Raw genomic sequence first — 17,792 nt, 5'->3', positions numbered from 1 at the left:
TAGTCGGTGTTCGAATCGTGGCTGGACTTCCGTTGGAGGTCGTCGTATTTTCGAGGCTAGCTTTCGAAGTAAGAGCCCATCGAGGTCGGGCGAAGCACGCGTCAAAGGTATAATTATTATCTTAATCTTGTTATTAAGTTAATTATGTTTATGGTTTTATTTATTGCGAGTGCGGTCTTGGTTTTGGGTTTGTTTTCGCGGTGAGTCAGACTCACCAAACCCCAACACCAAATGAAACTTTATATGAGGCTTGGGAAAGATTCAAGGATCTGCAGAGAGAGTGTCATCACCATAATTTAGCACAATGGGATTGGAAATTCATGTAGAACAATTCTAGATTCTGCAGCTAGTGGGAGGTTTATGAATCTTAATGTTGACGATACAGGTTAAGTTATCGAAGATATAGCAATTCACAATTCCCAATATGGGAATCCAAGAGGTTTTTCTAACAAAGAGAAACATAGTGTTGATTCTGTATCCTTTGTGCAAGCTCAATTAACCTCCATTTGTAAGAAATTAGATAATCTTAGTACTGCTAATGTAGCTAATGTTTCTGCTATTAATAATAATTCTAATGTTGCTTTTTGTGAAAACTGTGGAATTGTAGGTCATTGGGAACAAGATTGTAGGAGTTCCGTGGAGCAAGTTAATGCCTTTCAAGCCTATAGGCAGAATGACCCATGCTCCAACACTTGTAATCCTAGGGTCCGGAACCATCCTTATCTTTCTTACCGGACCACCAATGTGCAAAACCCTCTACCCCCACAACAATTACAACAACAAGCACCACAACAACCACAGCAGAAATATTACCACCCCAACTCTAGCCAGAAAATTACTCCTCCACCTACTGACCTTGCCTTGTCAGAAATTAGAGCGATGCTAGGATATATGCAAAAGAACATGGAGTGTAGGGATGCTCAAATTGATTCGATCATAGCCCATAATAAACTCATGGATAATCAAATTGCGCAGCTATCCTCTACCCTACAGACTCGCTAGTAGGGAGCCCTACCATCGCAGTCAGTACAACCTATAGTTCAAGCTTTTGCAATTACCCTAAGGAGTGGTTCACACTATGATGGGCCTCCTATGCCCAGAGATGATGAACCTGTTTTAATGAAAATTGCTAATCCTGATTCTATTATATCTAATGATTCTAACACTAGCCCTGCAGGGCTATAGGGTAGTACTAATATTTCTGATAATACATTGTAGGGCACAACTCCAAGGAAGATTGCAACTCAAGATAAGAGTATTCAAAAGTTAGTTATCAAACTTCTGTTCCCCAATAGACAATTGAAGACCAATTTGGATAAGCAGTTTGGTAAGTTCCTGAAGATGGTGAAAGATTTGCAGGTAACAGTTCCGTTCACAAAATTAATTACACAAATTCCTGCATATGCTAAATTCATGAAAGAAATCTTGACTAGGAAAAGATCTATTAATGAGGTAGAGACAGTCGCCTTTACTGCAGAATGCAGTACCGTACTACAAAATAAATCTCCATCTAAATTGAAAGATCTGGGTAGTTTCTCTATCCCTTGTCATATCGGTAATTTGATGATTGATAAAGCGTTATGTGATTTGGGTGCTAGTGTCAGTTTTATGCCATCGTCTGTGTGCTCTAAGCTAAATATGGGTAAATTAAAATCTACTAATATCACTTTACAAATGGCAAACCGTTCTCTTAAATACCCTTTAGGTGTTAACCGTTCTCTTAAATACCCTTTAGGTGTTTTAGAAGATGTACCTGTTAGAGTAGGTAAATTTTATATACCTGTTGATTTTGTTGTTCTCGATATGGAGGAAGATTTGAAAACTCCAATTATTTTGGGTAGACCATTCCCTCATACTGCAGGTGCAATTATTGATGTGAAAAGTGGCAAACTAACATTATCAGTAGGGGACGATAAAATTATTTTTAATTTGAATAATGCCCCTAAAAGCCCCATAATAGAGGAGAAGTGTTTTAGTATTGATGTGGTTGATAATTGTTCTAATAAGCCCTAAGCTCTTGTTAAAGATCCCTTGGAGGCGGTATCTTGTGTTGCATCTTCTATAGGAAAAACCAATAGATGGAAAGAGGAAGTTGATGCAATAGAAAGAGCCCTGTAATGTGAAGGGCTTGGCTTTGAAAATGAGAAAGTGGAGAAAAGTGAGCAAGTTGCGAAAACTGAGCCCATAGTGAGAGTTCCACCTGATCGAGTTGCGATTGCTCAATCAAGTGAAAAACCAAGACAATTAAAGGCCAAAAAGGGTTCCCTTGTGAGAAGTAGTGAAGAACCACCAGTTCAAGCCAAGGAACATCCGCCCAACCAGACGAGTTGGCGCCCGACCGAGCGTGTCAGGAAGCAAGGTCGAGGCCTAAAGATCGCCCGACCGAGTGAAGAACCGCCTGACCAGGCGATAGGCCAAAGGTCTTAACCTCCAAACATGTCGTAAGAGGGTCGTGTGGGACCTAGATAAACCAGCGCTTTGCGGGAGGCAACCCGTATTTTCTTGCTTTTTAGTTTAGTTTTTTTCTTTCCTTTTCTTATGAAAGGAGAGAGGAGGGAATTTAATGAGTTTTATGAGTTGTTGTACAGGTTTGGAGGAAAAGCGTTTGCTGGTAAAAAATTCAACAATTCTCGCCCGATCGGGCGCGAGAAATGACAAGTACGAACTTAATTTCCGCCCGATCGGGCGAGATGGCGCCCGACCGGGCGCGAGAGTCGAAGAAAATTGAAAGGGTTTGTTCGCCAGATAGAGCGAGATGGCGTCCGGCCGGGCGCGAGAGGGGCAAAATTACATATTCAAGATCGCCCGACCGGGCGCGAGTTTCGACCGCCCTTTTTCCCTTCTTCTTTCTCCTTCCTTCTTTTTTCTTTCCTCCTTTCTTCTCTTTCCTCCATTCTTTCTCTCTCTAAAACCTTAAAAACCTCTACCTTCTCTCTAAGATATCCTCTCCAATTCTCACCCAAATCCAAAAATATTTACATATTTATTCTCCTCTCTTCATGCTCTACATTTCTACACCAATTTCATTCAATTTCAATCAAACTTTTTCAAAACCCATATTCAAAAATGGCGTCAAAGAGGTCAAGAACACAAGGGGGCATGGTTCAAGATCAAGCCAAGGTTATGACCCGGATTTGCAACTCCCTTAATGGTCGGGAATCCGAATCACAACGGAAACCCAACGGGAACGGCTCATCAAGCTCTATGAGCGTGAGGTAATTCCTTCTCGGTGGTTACACCGCCCTACTCTTAAATCTTTGGGATTGTATGATAATGTTAGAAGATTCATGAAAGATATAGGAATGAGAAAATTTGTTGACATGCATTACCCTACTTTTCGTGAATTAACATGTGAATTTCTGTCCTCTTTGAATGTTGTTAATAGTAAAAATGGTCCTAATTTGTATTTTAGGTTGAAAAATAGTAATATTAGTTTAACGTATATCGAATTTTGTAAATTGTTTGATTTGGAACCTGAACACCCCCACCATTGGCATGAACAATATAAAATGGAAGATATTTATCGTGTTCTAACTGGTTTGCCGGCCCTAACTCCCAACATGCTAGTGCCCGACCTATTCACCATCCCGTCCCTAAAATCTGGCAAAGATTTTCGGGCGCTAGTTTTCTAGGTAGGTATGAGCCCCATAATGCACAAACTAATGAACTAGCAATCATAGGACATTATGTGTTGGGTACGGTAAATTGAACATAGGTAGATAAATTATCCACCACTTGAGTAGACATACCACCGCTAGTACCACTACTAGGACCCCTATCCGTTTAGGAGGCCTTATTACTGGAATAACAATTAAGAAAGGCGGGTTTAGTGAGGCTAGGTCTCAGGGTTTCACAAACTGTGGGGGGGACACCTATTATACCAGTAGGCACCTTCAAAGTTTGGATTGGATAGAGTTGGATTGCCAATAAATTCCCTATTGGTGTGTTAGGGCAGGAACGGAGCCTCCTTTGCGTGTCTTTCCCCTCCCTAACCCCGAGTTGACCGCCTTTCCCCCTGGGTAAGAGTCTTATACATATGATGCCTTAGTTTCCCATGCCCAGGGGTGAGCACCACCACCCCAGCCTGAGCCCGTGGTGGTGCCATCACCACCCCATATTACAGAGTATAGGACAGGTCATAGGCCGTATTAAGGGGTCTTATGGGGAGATAAGACAGATAGTTGGTTCTATAGACCAACGGTTAGGGTACATTGAGAGAAACCAGGGTAGAGCTTTATACCCCATGTTTGATGACTATGCTTGTCGGGGTGCTATTCCCGACGATGCTCTCTACCCCGACTGGTTTCAGGCACCACCTCAGGGATACGTCGATCCCACCTCCCATGGCATTTACACAGACTATTCGGCCTTTCATGGATATGGCCAAGACATTCCTTTTGAGGGGCCTCCGGGGGGGACTTATAACCCTAACTACTTTGGTGGTAGTTCATCTGGTGGTGCAGGTGGTAGCGGCGGAGGATTTGGCTTCATGGATGAGGATGCTGAGGATTAGCCATGATGGGCTAGTTCCCGAGCCAATGAGGACATTGTCTGATCTTGGCTTAGGGGAGATTTTTGGATGTTGTTATCTTTCTTCTTCTCTTTCTTCTATTTTTGGTGTGTTTTAGTATAGATTTATTGCTTTCTAGTATAGTTTTTATTGCTTTGAAAAAAAATGAAAAAATACAAAAAAATTGAAAAATCAAAAAAATACAAAAATACGTTCCAATGCATTGTAAATCATGCTTCCCTGTGCCCCATACTTAAAAATTGTTTTGATTCTTGGTGTATGATGATGAACATTGTGGGTAGGTTAGCCATGATTTGATATTTGATTGCTTGGATGCCCTAACATGCGTCAATTTTGCCCAACTACTTGTGAATATATAGTGCTTGACAAGTTGATTTGGTTAGGAATTGTGTGTTAGTTCCTGGTATGTCAATGAATTTGATTATTGGTTTGCAACTTTGACTAATGTTTGCATGACTCAGTATTATGCACATTGAGGAGGACGAAGGCATTTGTTCTTTTAGGTAGCGCTTAGATGAATTTAGATACTTTTGTTCCCTTCTTGCTACCCATGTTGTTACTTGTGCCCTTTTTATTGTTTATTAGCCACATTACAAGACATTTTTTCCCCATTGGTTACTAGTCCCAAGCTTGGCTTGGGGGAGCTATTAGTGAGTGAGGTGAGGGAGTTTGTGGTGTGCTTATTGTTTGCACAATATGGGTGGGTGTTGAGAAGTTGTTTTGTTCTTGATTGTGTTTTGTTTTTGATGGTTTTGAAAGTTGAAATTTTTGAGAAAAAAAAAAGCATGATAGTGAAAATAAAAAAAAGTTCAAGAAGAGGAAAAAAGTGAAAAAAAAAAAAAAGAAGTGAACTTCAAAAGAAAAAGAGCAAAAAGAGAAAAATTATTGAATGTTCAAATGTTCTAAGAGAAGGTTGATCAAAAGAAAAAAAAATGAGTTTCAATGAAAAAATCAAGTTTGAAAGTTAAAGTTTGTTTTATTCACTCAAGTTCTATATTGTTACATTTTTATGAGTGAAATTGTAAGTGTTGGGAATTATTGTTATGATTGGAGTTGTATTTGGTGAATTTTTGGTGGAGTTGAGTATGTTGGAGTTGTTTGGTCATTATTTATTTTTGGCCTTGGTTTTATTAGGAATTTAGCTCCTTTAAGCATAGCTTTGCTCTCACATTTTCCCAAATATTTCCTACCCTTTACTCTAGCCTTACATTACAAGCTTTAAAGACCTTCCGACCTTTGTGCATAGAGTTGTGTGAATGTGAAATTAGTTGTTTATCAATGCAAAGGATGACTTGACATATTCCGAGTCGACTATTAGGTTGAGTGTATGTCTTTTTTAACATGCGAGAGTGTAAGTTGGGAGGGCATTGTTCACATATAAAGGGGTTGGGATGGAGAACGATCAAGTACATCTTTTACTTGCCACATAAATGAGAGTTGAGTGTGTGAGCGCTAGTCTTGAATTCTATATGCTCTTGTGGTTTGCTCTACTTGGAAATTGTTAGGGAGGATGAGTGATTGGATGGATGAGATTGGTTGATGTTGAAGCATGTTTGTTAGATTTGCCTTGAATTGGTTGTTCTTGATTTTGATTATTTAGGGTGAGGCATGTTTTATTTGTTCATTGATGAGCTCTTTACTTAGGGACAAACAAAGGTTTGGTTTGGGGGAGTTTGATATGTCTATATTATATAGTGATTTACCCCCATTCCTTGGTCATAATTAGTAGTGTTTTTGGCTCTTTAGAGCCACTTTTATTACTAATTTGTGTTTTCTAGTGTTTTCGTAGTTTTTGTTGAGTCTTGTAGGAAAATGCACACTAGGAGCATTTTCCCGGGATTATTTGGAGCAACTACAAGCATTGGAAGAGCACGACCATCTTTCATTGCCCAAGGCCAGTTAGAGTTATCAAACAGGTGATTAAGGGCTCGATATAGGAGAAGCTGATGCATTAGACCGAGTTTTAAAGTCCCAAAGACGAAATCCGGATTGGGCTAAAGAATTGAAGCCCAATCATTAGTCCAAGAGGCCCAAGGCATTCGCCCGTCCGGATAGGAGCTCGCCCAAAGGCGCGCCCGGCCGGGCGGGGCGGAAGAAGGAACGAGAAGCCCTTCGCCCGACCGGGCGCGTGTCTTAGATGATCGTTTCCGACGATTTTTACTTAGTTTGTAATTAGGATTTTTAGGAGTTTTGTATAAATACGTTTTAGTTTCTTTTGATACAATTACCTCCCTTTCATTAGTTTAATCTTCTCTTAAGCTTAAACTTCTCTCTTGTTTCTCTCTCTACAACTCTGCTCTTTGATTCAATTCATATTTTCCATTAATCTTGGTAACGATTTCTTCTCTATTATTTTCAGTAATTTAATTTATTTGATTCATCATGTCTTGTTTAATTGCTTTGATTAGTTTAGATTTAATTATGTGTGAGTAGTTTTCTTTCTAGGGTTTGTGGGGATCCATAAATAATATGAAGGGGTAATTTATTATTGTTAATTGTCAATGCTTGATTAATTTCTTATTGATTGTTTTAATGTTATGCAATTAGATTTGCGCAGATTTAATTTGTATGAGTTTAGCAATATTAATTCGAGATTTGAGAGATGGGAATTGATATTTAGGCTTAATTTCAATAGGCAGCCAGGTTAATTTAGAAATGGTTATGTCAAGATTCGAGAGATGCGATTTAATACCGGTAGATTAATTCTGTGATTGTAATACGTAGCGAAAGCCCTTTATGATCTGATTATTTATTGCATTGGTGATTGACTATTATGTTTTACCCTGGAATATTGTTTATTGGTGAACCTATGCCTTAGACTTTTATTAATTGATTTCTTCCTACTTTTATCTCCCTTAGTTTACTTTGTCATATCTATAATTTAATTACTTAATAATTTAGACTATTTTAATTAATTAGGAGTAGAAAGACTTGTTTCCCTGTAAATTCGACCCTAGTTCCCTATCTGCTTTAGCTAGAGGATTTAGGAATTACTTTTGATTAAGTGATACGACTTTAGCTATTAACTAATTCTCAGATTATTGTGCTTCTTTGACGTGCAATTATTAATATTACAACAACTATTAATATTAGCAACTTTACTTGCCAAGGGTGGGAGCCTGTTTATAGGTTTTGGCTTATTGTTGATATTTGCTCCAAAGTATACAATGCATTCTATAGAACTTTGCTTGGCACTACATTATGCTAAATTTGCCTTTCCGATTTCAGTTGTTGAACATGGGCAGATAGGAATTAAAATACTCTCTGCTAGGTTGGAAGGAAACTTTGGATTTTCAAGCATTTGAATCCAGTTATATTGACAGAACCCTTCTTTGAACTAAAACTTCCAAAAGTATCTTACATACCGAGCTTAACAATATTTTCTCCTGCTTTCTTTTGAGTTATCATTGCATTTAATCCAAGCCATTGACTGTTTAGTAGATAGTTCCAACTTCAAAAGCATATCTATTATAAAGTCCTTTTCTCCATCTTGTCCGTTTTCTCATCTTTAGAAGTCGGAGGCCTAGCTTAAACAAGCTCATAGTAAATTCTTTTTCAATTATAGTCCTATTATCTATTGCAATTCTTTTTCCTCCAGCATATGCTGATAGTTCATAGTAAATTTTCCTTTATTAGAATGGATGGGATAATTTGGATGTCACTATATGTACTGGTCTTAGTTCTGCACAATACAAGCTCTTATTGTTTCTCTCATATGTTATATGAAGTTTTAAAGATAATATGGCTTATCTTATTCATATTTGTGACTTCCTGTTTCTGTTCTGTATACATTTCATGATAGTTAAGTTCAACCTTGCAGCATTGATTTGTGTTTTTTTCCTGAAGTTTTGTTATCTTCTTTTATCCCATCTTTGACCAAGGTTCACTACTGCAGCTATATATTCCTTTTAAATTATGGAGTATATTATCTCAATTTAAAGATTTTGTGTGACGCATTTTCTATGTTGTATTCCCTGCCAAAGGTCGAGGAAGTTTACTTAGTAAACAACATGAAAAGTATATTCATATTTGTCCATTATGCTTTAGGAAATTTCATTAATTCATTATACAAAGGTAATTATAGTTAGTATAGATGGTTTTGCAAGCTTTGAAATTATACATAGTTGGTTTTGCAGTCTTGTATAGATTGAAATTATAATGAAATAACAACATTAATCAAACCATCACCTCTATGTATAGAAATTAATGTGTAATTTCATTGTTATCTTCTTGTTGAGCTTAATAGGACTGATTTGTTGAGCTCTATAAATAGATGGTTTTTCATCTTTGAATTTTGAACCTTTCTCATGTTAAATGTAGTATGAGCGCTTCTCCAATCCGTAAGTTATTCATCATGTATAGAAATTACTTTCTTTTATTTTTGTCGGGCTTGTGTAAATAATTAAGTCGTACTTTGAAAAATGTGGGAAGTACTTTAATATGTAAAATTATTGGCCTTATGTCCTACACTCCTATAGTCTTACTCCACCCTTTGCCAAGTGATTTTGGGAGGTAACCTCACTGTATGATATTTTGTTTTACTTGAATTGATTGCTATAATTGTTTTTTATTTTTATTTTTTTAGAAATTATTTTTATGTAATACTGATTATCTTTATATAATGTTAATGAACTTTTAGGTCCCCAGAAGAAGAAATGCCTTGCTGATTTTGGTATTGTTGCACAGTGTATGGCTCCTACCAGGTATTTTGCTTCCTTTTTAAAATTGTTGTTATTGATTTTATTATTTACGCTGTTGTTTTTGTTGAATTGCCTGTTTATTGATTGTTATTGAATTTGTTGGTTGTAGCTTTTTCCCATTTTCAGAATAAGATTTTTGTTAATTTTAATTTTTTCCGTTAGTTTAGATTGTATTAGCAGTGATTATGTAGGACGAATGATTAAATTGAATGAAATTGAGTTTCTAACTCTTGTAATTAGTGTGTATGATGGATTTCTGTTTAAAATCAATTGTGTTAATCATATCCATTTGCATTCGTGACTCTTTATGAACATTGTAGAACAAAAGAAAGGGCATTTATAGTCATTGTCTTTTTTTTTTTTTTTTTTGGTAAACCATTATAGATCTTTGAACACAGTTAGTTTTTGCCAAAATCTATATTTGATTAATTTGTAAAACAATTAAAGTTGATTAATTTCGGCTTTATTATTATCTTGGCTAATTTATTTTCTTTTGTAATCTCTTTGTTGTTATCTGCTTCAAATTTATTTTTTGGGTATTTTTTTTTCTTCGTATAATTTATTTGGTTTTATGAGGAAATGCAGGTTTTCTGGTTTTGAATTTGATTTTATGTGGAAGACCTGGGTTTAGATATTAGCATTTAACACTATGAGTTATATTCTTTGGTGTCATTGATTTCAGGTTATTAACCTGACAGACAAGCTGCTTTGTCTAAAGTAGAAATTCATGGAGGATCAATCTGACCGACTAAACCACCCAACAAACATATGCAGCATAAATTTATTTTCTATCAATCAACTTTGTCTTGAACTAGCTCCTACAACTATGTGTCTTACTGAATTGCATTCTCTACAAGCATATACCTAGAGCTGGGAGCAGAATCAAATCAGTTAAAGGAGGATAATGCACAATTAAAGCAAGTCCTGGTAATAACTTGTGTATCCTGTTGAATTCAATGTTTTTTTCCTCTTCAAGCACGTATTATTACAACCAAAAGTTCAACTATAATTTGTCTCTCAATTGTTGCTTATTATTACAAGATGAAATTGAGAGAGAAAGGAAGCAGAGCAAGTAATCCCTTTGCTTTTCCTGTAAGAAAAGTTTTTGACTGCCTCATTATTGTCATGAGTTATGATTGTTAGACCTAGAATGCTCAAAAAGGGATGATTTATCGTAGGCACTATGTTTTGGGGCTAATTTTGGTGATTTACTCACCTTGTTTAATTTTGGCCCAGGTCATATTCGGTTTTCATTAAGTAGCTTATTATGATTGGTTATCAATAAAATACCTACTAATTTTTAGCTCAGGTTAGGTCAATTTTTGTCCGAGCCATGTAATTTTGGATATTGTTTGAGATTGGTTCAAATAATTCGATAGGGGTCATTGTTCAGAGCTATCTATTTGGGGTATTTTTACCCTTAACACTTGGACCAATGAGGGCCTGCCACGTGTCAGAGGCTGGCAAGTCACCTTTGACCAATCCCTAGCTGACACGTGGCACTCCCAGATCAATTCTCAGAATTGCGGCCTTCAAGGGCTCAATTCCCCAAATACGCACTTTTGCGGCGCAGCCCACCTGCCCTAGGTCAGAATGACCTAGTGGAGGGCACTTTTCCCCATGACCCTATAAATAGGGAGATATTCCCCCATTTTGGGGGCATTCACAATCATTTATTACATCCATTTTCTCTCACATCAGAGAATATCCGAGCTTGGAATCCAAGCAGATCCCCACCTTAAATTCCGCACTTTTTATCCTTTTTCAAGTTTCTAACTTGATCGTCGGAGGTGGAGCTCCACCCAACCGGAGTCTCCGTTGATTTTGCAGGTACAGAGCTAGTCGGACCAGTCTTCGAGTTGTAACTCTCCCGAGGGACAAAAACACCCAAAACATTTAGCGCCGTCTGTGGGGAGAGTACCTCAAGATGGTTCAAGATTCTGTACCGATTCCTAACTCTACTGCTCTGCAGCCGGTTACCCAACTGGGTAACCTTGATAATGTTCAACCGGTTATTCAACCGGGTAACTTTGGAATTCCTCGGCTTTCTTCCCAGCCTCGCCCGGAGGTCTTCACTAAGGAAGAAGAGGATGATGATGATGATGATGATGTGGAGACCTATACAACCAGGGATGGCTCTCTCATCTCCAAGTCCATACGTTCCAAGGATCAGTTGGAACGCAATGAAGACCAGGCGAGTCCGAGCAGGCGGCCCCCTGGGCGGCCAGAAGGGGAAACCCAGAAGGCCAGATGAGAAGCTCCGGTCACCCGGGATGAGCTCATGAAATTCATGAACTCCTTCAAGGGTGAAATCAAGGAGATGATCAACAAGAGCAAGGCTGGCTCTAGCAAGGGTCAGCCGGCTAAAAAGACTCCCTCTGTCGGGAGGAAGAAGCCAGTCAGGGACAGGCAGCCAACTCCTCATCCCAAGGAGATAACAGCCACAAAACTTGACTGGACTAAAATTCTGTTGCCCAAGAAGCAGCCCCGGCAACAACAGCCGGAGGCCAACAAGACGTCTGCCTCCGACGCTCGACATATCATTGAGCGGAGGAGACAGCAGCAGCTATCTGAGTCTGCTTCTACATCAAGTTTTCCAGACAGCTTCAGAGAAACTTCTGCAAGGAACTCATTGTCTTTGCATGAGAATCGAACAGGCGGCAAGACCGTCGACAGCGAACCTCAACTCATGATAGGGTCTATGCCATACGCACCCCAGGCGCAGTATGGGCAATATGGCCTCCAATTTATGCAGCTACCCCCATTCGGAGGTCAGGCGGCATATAACAATGTCCAGCCACTAGACTGGCAGCTCTGGCTGCTGAAGCTTGGTGAACAGCCTTCTGCGTTCGCCAAGAATATAACCGAGGCGGCCCAACCGGCCAAGGTTAAGAATGTGTTGGTGGGTACTTATGATGGTACCACCAACCCTGAAGACCACCTGATGGCATACACCAACCTTATGTGTTTATAGGGCTGGGACGATGCCACCTGGTGTCGTTGTTTTCCGGCTACATTGAAGGGCATTGCCAGCCAGATCTATTGATTGTTTCAAGAAGCTAGCCTTCTTGTTTGCCACCAACTTCTCAATGAACATCCCTGCTAAGAAAACAAGTTTAGACTTAAGCACCATTAAGCAGGGAAAGAGAGAAGGGCTACGCTCATATGTCAGGCGGTTCAACCTGATCAGAATCCAGATCTAGGGGCTGTCTGACGAGGTAACATTTACAGACTTCTTTAAGGGTTTGAGAGACGGGTCGAACTTCAAGTTCGACCTTGTCAGAAAAGGAGCATTTACGCTACAGGCGGCCCTAAGGGAGGCGGAAAGCTATATTCAAGCAACCGACCTCTACAAGCCTGGCAGCCAGTCGGACTCCAAGAAGTCCGACAAGCAAAAAGATAGTCGATCTGCTCAGCCGGCAAAGAAAAAAGAAGAGAGCAAGAAAAGAAAAGAAGTCTGGGCGGTCAGTGATTCTGAGCAGCCGTCCCAGAAGAAGAAAAAAAGAGTTTAAACCGTACGTTCCCCGGTACGAGTTTAATAAAGACTGCAACTCCATCCTCATGGAGGTAAAGGACCGGTTGTCTATAGAGAAGCCGAATCCAATTAAGAGTTCCGTCCAGTCACGGAACAAGAACAAATACTGCCAATTCCATGAGAAGGTAGGCCGTGACACCAACGACTGCTTCAGTCTTCAGCGGGCGTTGGACCGTCTGGCTGACAAAGGGATGTTGAAGTCCTACATTTCTAAGTCCCCAGCTGGGGCAAACAAGAAAAATAAGGGTCAGTCCTCCAAGACAACCCACCAGCCTACTAGTAGCTCGGATACCGATAAGGATCCAGTCTACACTATAGTAGGCGGATTCTCCTGTGGTGGCCTTACCATCTGGGGCACCAAAAGCCATCTTCGAAAGATGGACAAGGATGATGACGAGTAGGCGTCTGCCAGTTCCACCTTCCCAGATGTCCTCATTACTGAGAAGGATAGGGGCAGCGTCCGCCGTCCGCATGACGACCCGGTCGTCATTGAATGTAAGGTTGCCAACCAATTGGTTGGACACATCCTTATTGACACCGGCAGCTCGTCGGACATCATCAGCCTCCGGTGCTTGCAGAAGCTGAAATACAACTCCAGCAGCATGCATCCGGTCACCCACCCCTTGGTTGGTTTTGGGGGTGGGATGGTCTACCCAGCCAGAAGAATTGAGTTGCCCATCGGCTGGGAGAAAAAGGCCAGGGACGACATATTGTCGTCAGATTCTTGGTCGTTGAGGAGTTGACCGCCTACAACATTATTCTTGGCAGGCCAACCCTCAACGAAGCCAAGGCGGTACTCATCCCGTCTCTCATGCTCATCAAGTATGAGCGGGATGATGGCTCTGTTGGTTCCCTGAACGGGGATCAGAAGACGGCCCGAGAGTGCTACCTCTCAGCCGTCAAAGATACTGTGGCCGCAGACGACCAAGGGAAGGAACCAATAGACCTTGACAATGTCAAGGATGCCAGTCCACCCCCACCAGCAGCCGGAAAGAAAAGGATAGCTGCGCAGCTGGTGGAGGTGAAAAAAGAAAAGAAATAGCAATCACTGACCGGTGAACGGTCAGAGGAGCTCCGTCCCCAACCGGCTGGTGAAAGTATTGATCTAGCTCTGGATGACAGCCGTCCAGAGCGAACTGTAAAGGTTGGGACGGTTGCTCATGCGATTTTGGGTGTAGATTTGCACCTTCAGCTAAAAGAATTCAAAGACATTTTTTCCTTTGAAGTGGAAGAGATGCTTGGCATCAGCCCGAATCTCGTTGTCCACAAACTCGTCGTGGATCCAAGATTGAATCCCATCCGGCAAAAGAAAAGAAATCACGGCGAGGAAAGAAGTCAAGTGGCAGCTGCCGAAGTAAAAAAGCTGCTGGATGCTAGGTTCATTCGGCCATGTAATTTCCCCGACTGGGTGGCGAATGTTGTGCTTGTAAAGAAGCCGAATGGTACCTGGCGGATGTGTGTAGATTACACAGACCTCAACAAGGCATGCCCGAAGGATAGTTATCCACTTCCAAAGATTGACAGCTTAGTCGATTCTACAGCCGGTCATGCCTTGATGAGTTTTATGGATGCCTATTCCGGCTTCCATCAGATACCTCTGTGGAAAAAAGATCAAGAGAAGACGCCCTTCGTCACTGATCAGGGGTTATTCTGTTATAATGTGATGCCGTTTGGTTTGAAGAATGCGCCGGCTACGTTTTAACGGATGATTAATACAGTCTTCATTAATCAAATTGGGAGGAACGTAGAGGCATATATTGATGAACTGATAGTCAAATCCAAGCAGCAGGCGAATCACCTTGCTGATCTCCGTGAAACCTTCACCACACTCAGGCGGCATAAGGTTATGTGAATCCTAAGAAATGCGTCTTTGATGTTGAGTCTGGGAAGTTTCTCAGATTCCTGATTGATCAAAGGGGGATAGAGGCTGACCTTAAAAGATACAGGCGGTGATTGACATGAAGTCACCCCGCACTGTCAAGGAAGTTCAGAGGCTCGCCGGTTGCCTGGCCGCATTGGGGAGGTTCCTCAGCCGGTCAGGTGACAAATGCCTTTACTTCTTCCAAGCAAATCAGGAAGAAGACTAGGTTCGAATGGGGGGATGATGCTGAGGCGGCCTTCCAGAAATTGAAAGAACACTTGCACTCTTTGCCAAGGCTTGTTAGTCCTTTACCTAGAGAAAAGTTGTACATGTACCTAGCCGTCTCAGATCATGCCCTTAGTGCTGTTCTCCTTGCTGAACGAGACGGCATCCAGCTCCCGATGTATTTCATTAGCCATGTGTTAAAGAATTGTGAACTCCGGTACCCCATGGTTGAAAATTTTGGTCTTGCTCTATATATGGCCTTCAAAAAGCTGAAGCCATACTTTCTGGCACATCCAGTTTTCATTTACACCGACCAGCCCCTCAAGCGGCCAATGTCTACCTTAGAGTCATCCGGCAGAATGTTAAAGTGGGCTATTGAAATGCAAAGTCTTGAAATCACCTATGAACCAAGGAAGGCAGTGAAAGGTCAGGCGTTTGCCGACTTCATTGTTGAAATGACTCGTCCGGTTCCTCCGGATAATATTGATCAGGTTTGGAAGGTGTATGTAGATGGGAGCTCTACAAAGAACGGCTGTGGTGCAGGCATTATCTATGAATCTCCGGAAGGAGATAAGTTTGAGTATGCACTACGGTTCAAGTTTCAGGCCTCAAACAATGAGGCAGAGTATGAAGCCCTGCTAGCCGGAATCCGCATGTGTAAGGCAGCAGGGGCAACAAAGATTGACGCCTTCTTTGATTCTCAGTTGGTCGTTAGCCAGTACGAGGGAAAATATGAAGCAACTCACCCGCTATGATCAAATATCTTCAGGCTATCAAAGAAAGGCTGGGTCACTTGAAGAGTTCCGACTGAGTCAAGTACCCCGGTCAGATAACAACCAGGCGGATGCATTGTCAAAATTGGCATCCTCCGCCTGCCATGATATGCCTCGGTCAGTCTTTTGGAAAGTTCTCGAAAAAAGAAGTATATATGAAAAGCCCATTGGAATTCTGGATCGAAGTTCTACCTGGATGGATGGCATCCGGGCGTATCTAACAGCCGGCACGCTCCCTGATTCACCACAGGAAGCAGCCGTCATGAAGAAGAGAGCAGCTAACTTCGAGATGAGAAACGGAGAACTCTTCAAGGCTGGATTTCTCAAGCCCTTGTTGAAGTGTGTTACCCCAGAAAAGGGGAAAGAGGTTCTTGAAGAGCTGCATGCGGGATTTTGCGCCTCCCACATAGGCGGGAAGTCCCTAGCCGTCAGAGCCAGGCGGCATTATTTTTGGCCTACCCTTAAGGCAAACGCCAAGGAATTTGTGAAGAAATGTGACAAATGTCAAACGTTTGGCAAGATTATACATCGCCTGGCTACTGATCTGACGGCAATCCACAGCCTAGTCCCGTTTGTTGAATGGGGGATGGACATTTTGGGTCCTTATACGCCTGCTCCAAGTGGAAAGCGCTATATTTTGGTGGTTGTGGATTACTTCACCAAGTGGGTGGAGGCAGAGGCAGTTAAGAATATCAAGACAAAGGATGTCATCTCTTTCATTTGGAAGAACATCATCACCCAGTTTGGGGTACCTATGTCTATGGTATTTGACAATGGCCCTCAGTTTGAGACGCCCCAGCTCAAGACTTGGTTGGGAGATCAAGGGATCTCAAGTTACTTTGCCTCAGTCGGCCGTCCTCAAGAAAATGGCTAGGTTGAGGCTTTCAACAAACTCATCTTAGACGGCATTAAAAAGAAAATTGAAAGAGCCGGTGGTTTATGGGCAGAAGAATTGATTCATGCCTTATGGGCCATCCGGACAACTGCCAAAGGGTCAACCGGGGAAACTCCATTTCTCATGGTGTACGGTGCTGAAGCCGTCTTGCCCATTGAACACTATGAGCCCACGCTCAAAGTGATGCTCTATGATGAAGAGGCAAATTGGGAGGCCATGCGGCTGGCATTGGACTCCCTCCCGGAACGCAGGGGCAATGCTGCTTTGCGTCATGAGATATACCGTCTGAGAATGACCAGAGCCTATAACAAAAGAGTACACAAACGCCCTTTGAAAGTGGATGATTTTGTGTTACGGAAAATGGAGGCAACCGGTAGGGCCAATGAGCTTGGAAACTAACTCCGAATTGGGAAGGCCCCTACCGGATCTATGAAGAAGTTAGAGACGGCACCTACCGCCTGGAAACCCCAGACGGTAGACGCCTGCCTAGAACTTGGAATGTAGAAAACTTGAAAAAGTACTACTTCTGAGACCTGTAAATTTTTGTAACAAAGAGCATTAATGAAAAGTGCTTTTTGTTTTCAATTATGTTTGTTCTTCTTGGTTCCGTCTGGGTTTTCCCCATACGGGTCATTTTCTTAAAGAAACAATGTCTAAGTTTTAGTATCTCACTTAAACGTCTTAATGACATGAGGCCAATGGCCAGATAACCAACTAAGTTTGAAACTTAGTATTAAATTCAAATGCACATAGTGACATGCGGCCTATCGCCAGATCCTAAACCTAGGCACAAACCGCCTAGTGGCTATGCAGCCGGTCTCTAACTAGACCAGAGGCCAATGGCCAGATGGTTGTCTTTTTCATAAATTCGCCTATCCCAATCTGGATAAAGGCGTCCTGCGACACCCTTCCGGGTGCAATCGTCGCAGAGAACAGCCTACCTGCTCGTTCTACATATCCATACAGACGGCAAAGATTGAACGGTTAAATTAGCCAACTCAAAGCCGTCTGACTTGAATTGCTCCTAGGAACGTTTAAGACTGTGAACTTCCGGATGCCCTAGACATTAGCCGGAGTATTATCACAAGCTCTTACTTATGATTTTTTCTATAAAATATTATGTACTCCCCCAATTCGGGCAAAACTTTTCGCGTAATGGCTATGATTGTTACCCAGACCGTCTAGGGCAGAGGTTGTGCGCCTGTTATTTGTCCGGCTGTGTACTTGGTTTAGGGCAATCACTATTGTGATTGATTGTCTTACAAACGTCTC

Source organism: Chenopodium album, chromosome 15 (assembly GCF_948465745.1).
Source record: "Chenopodium album chromosome 15, dcCheAlbu1.1, whole genome shotgun sequence".
In the NCBI taxonomy this organism is placed as follows: Eukaryota; Viridiplantae; Streptophyta; class Magnoliopsida; order Caryophyllales; family Amaranthaceae; genus Chenopodium; species Chenopodium album.
Note: the sequence above shows the minus strand (reverse complement) of the source record.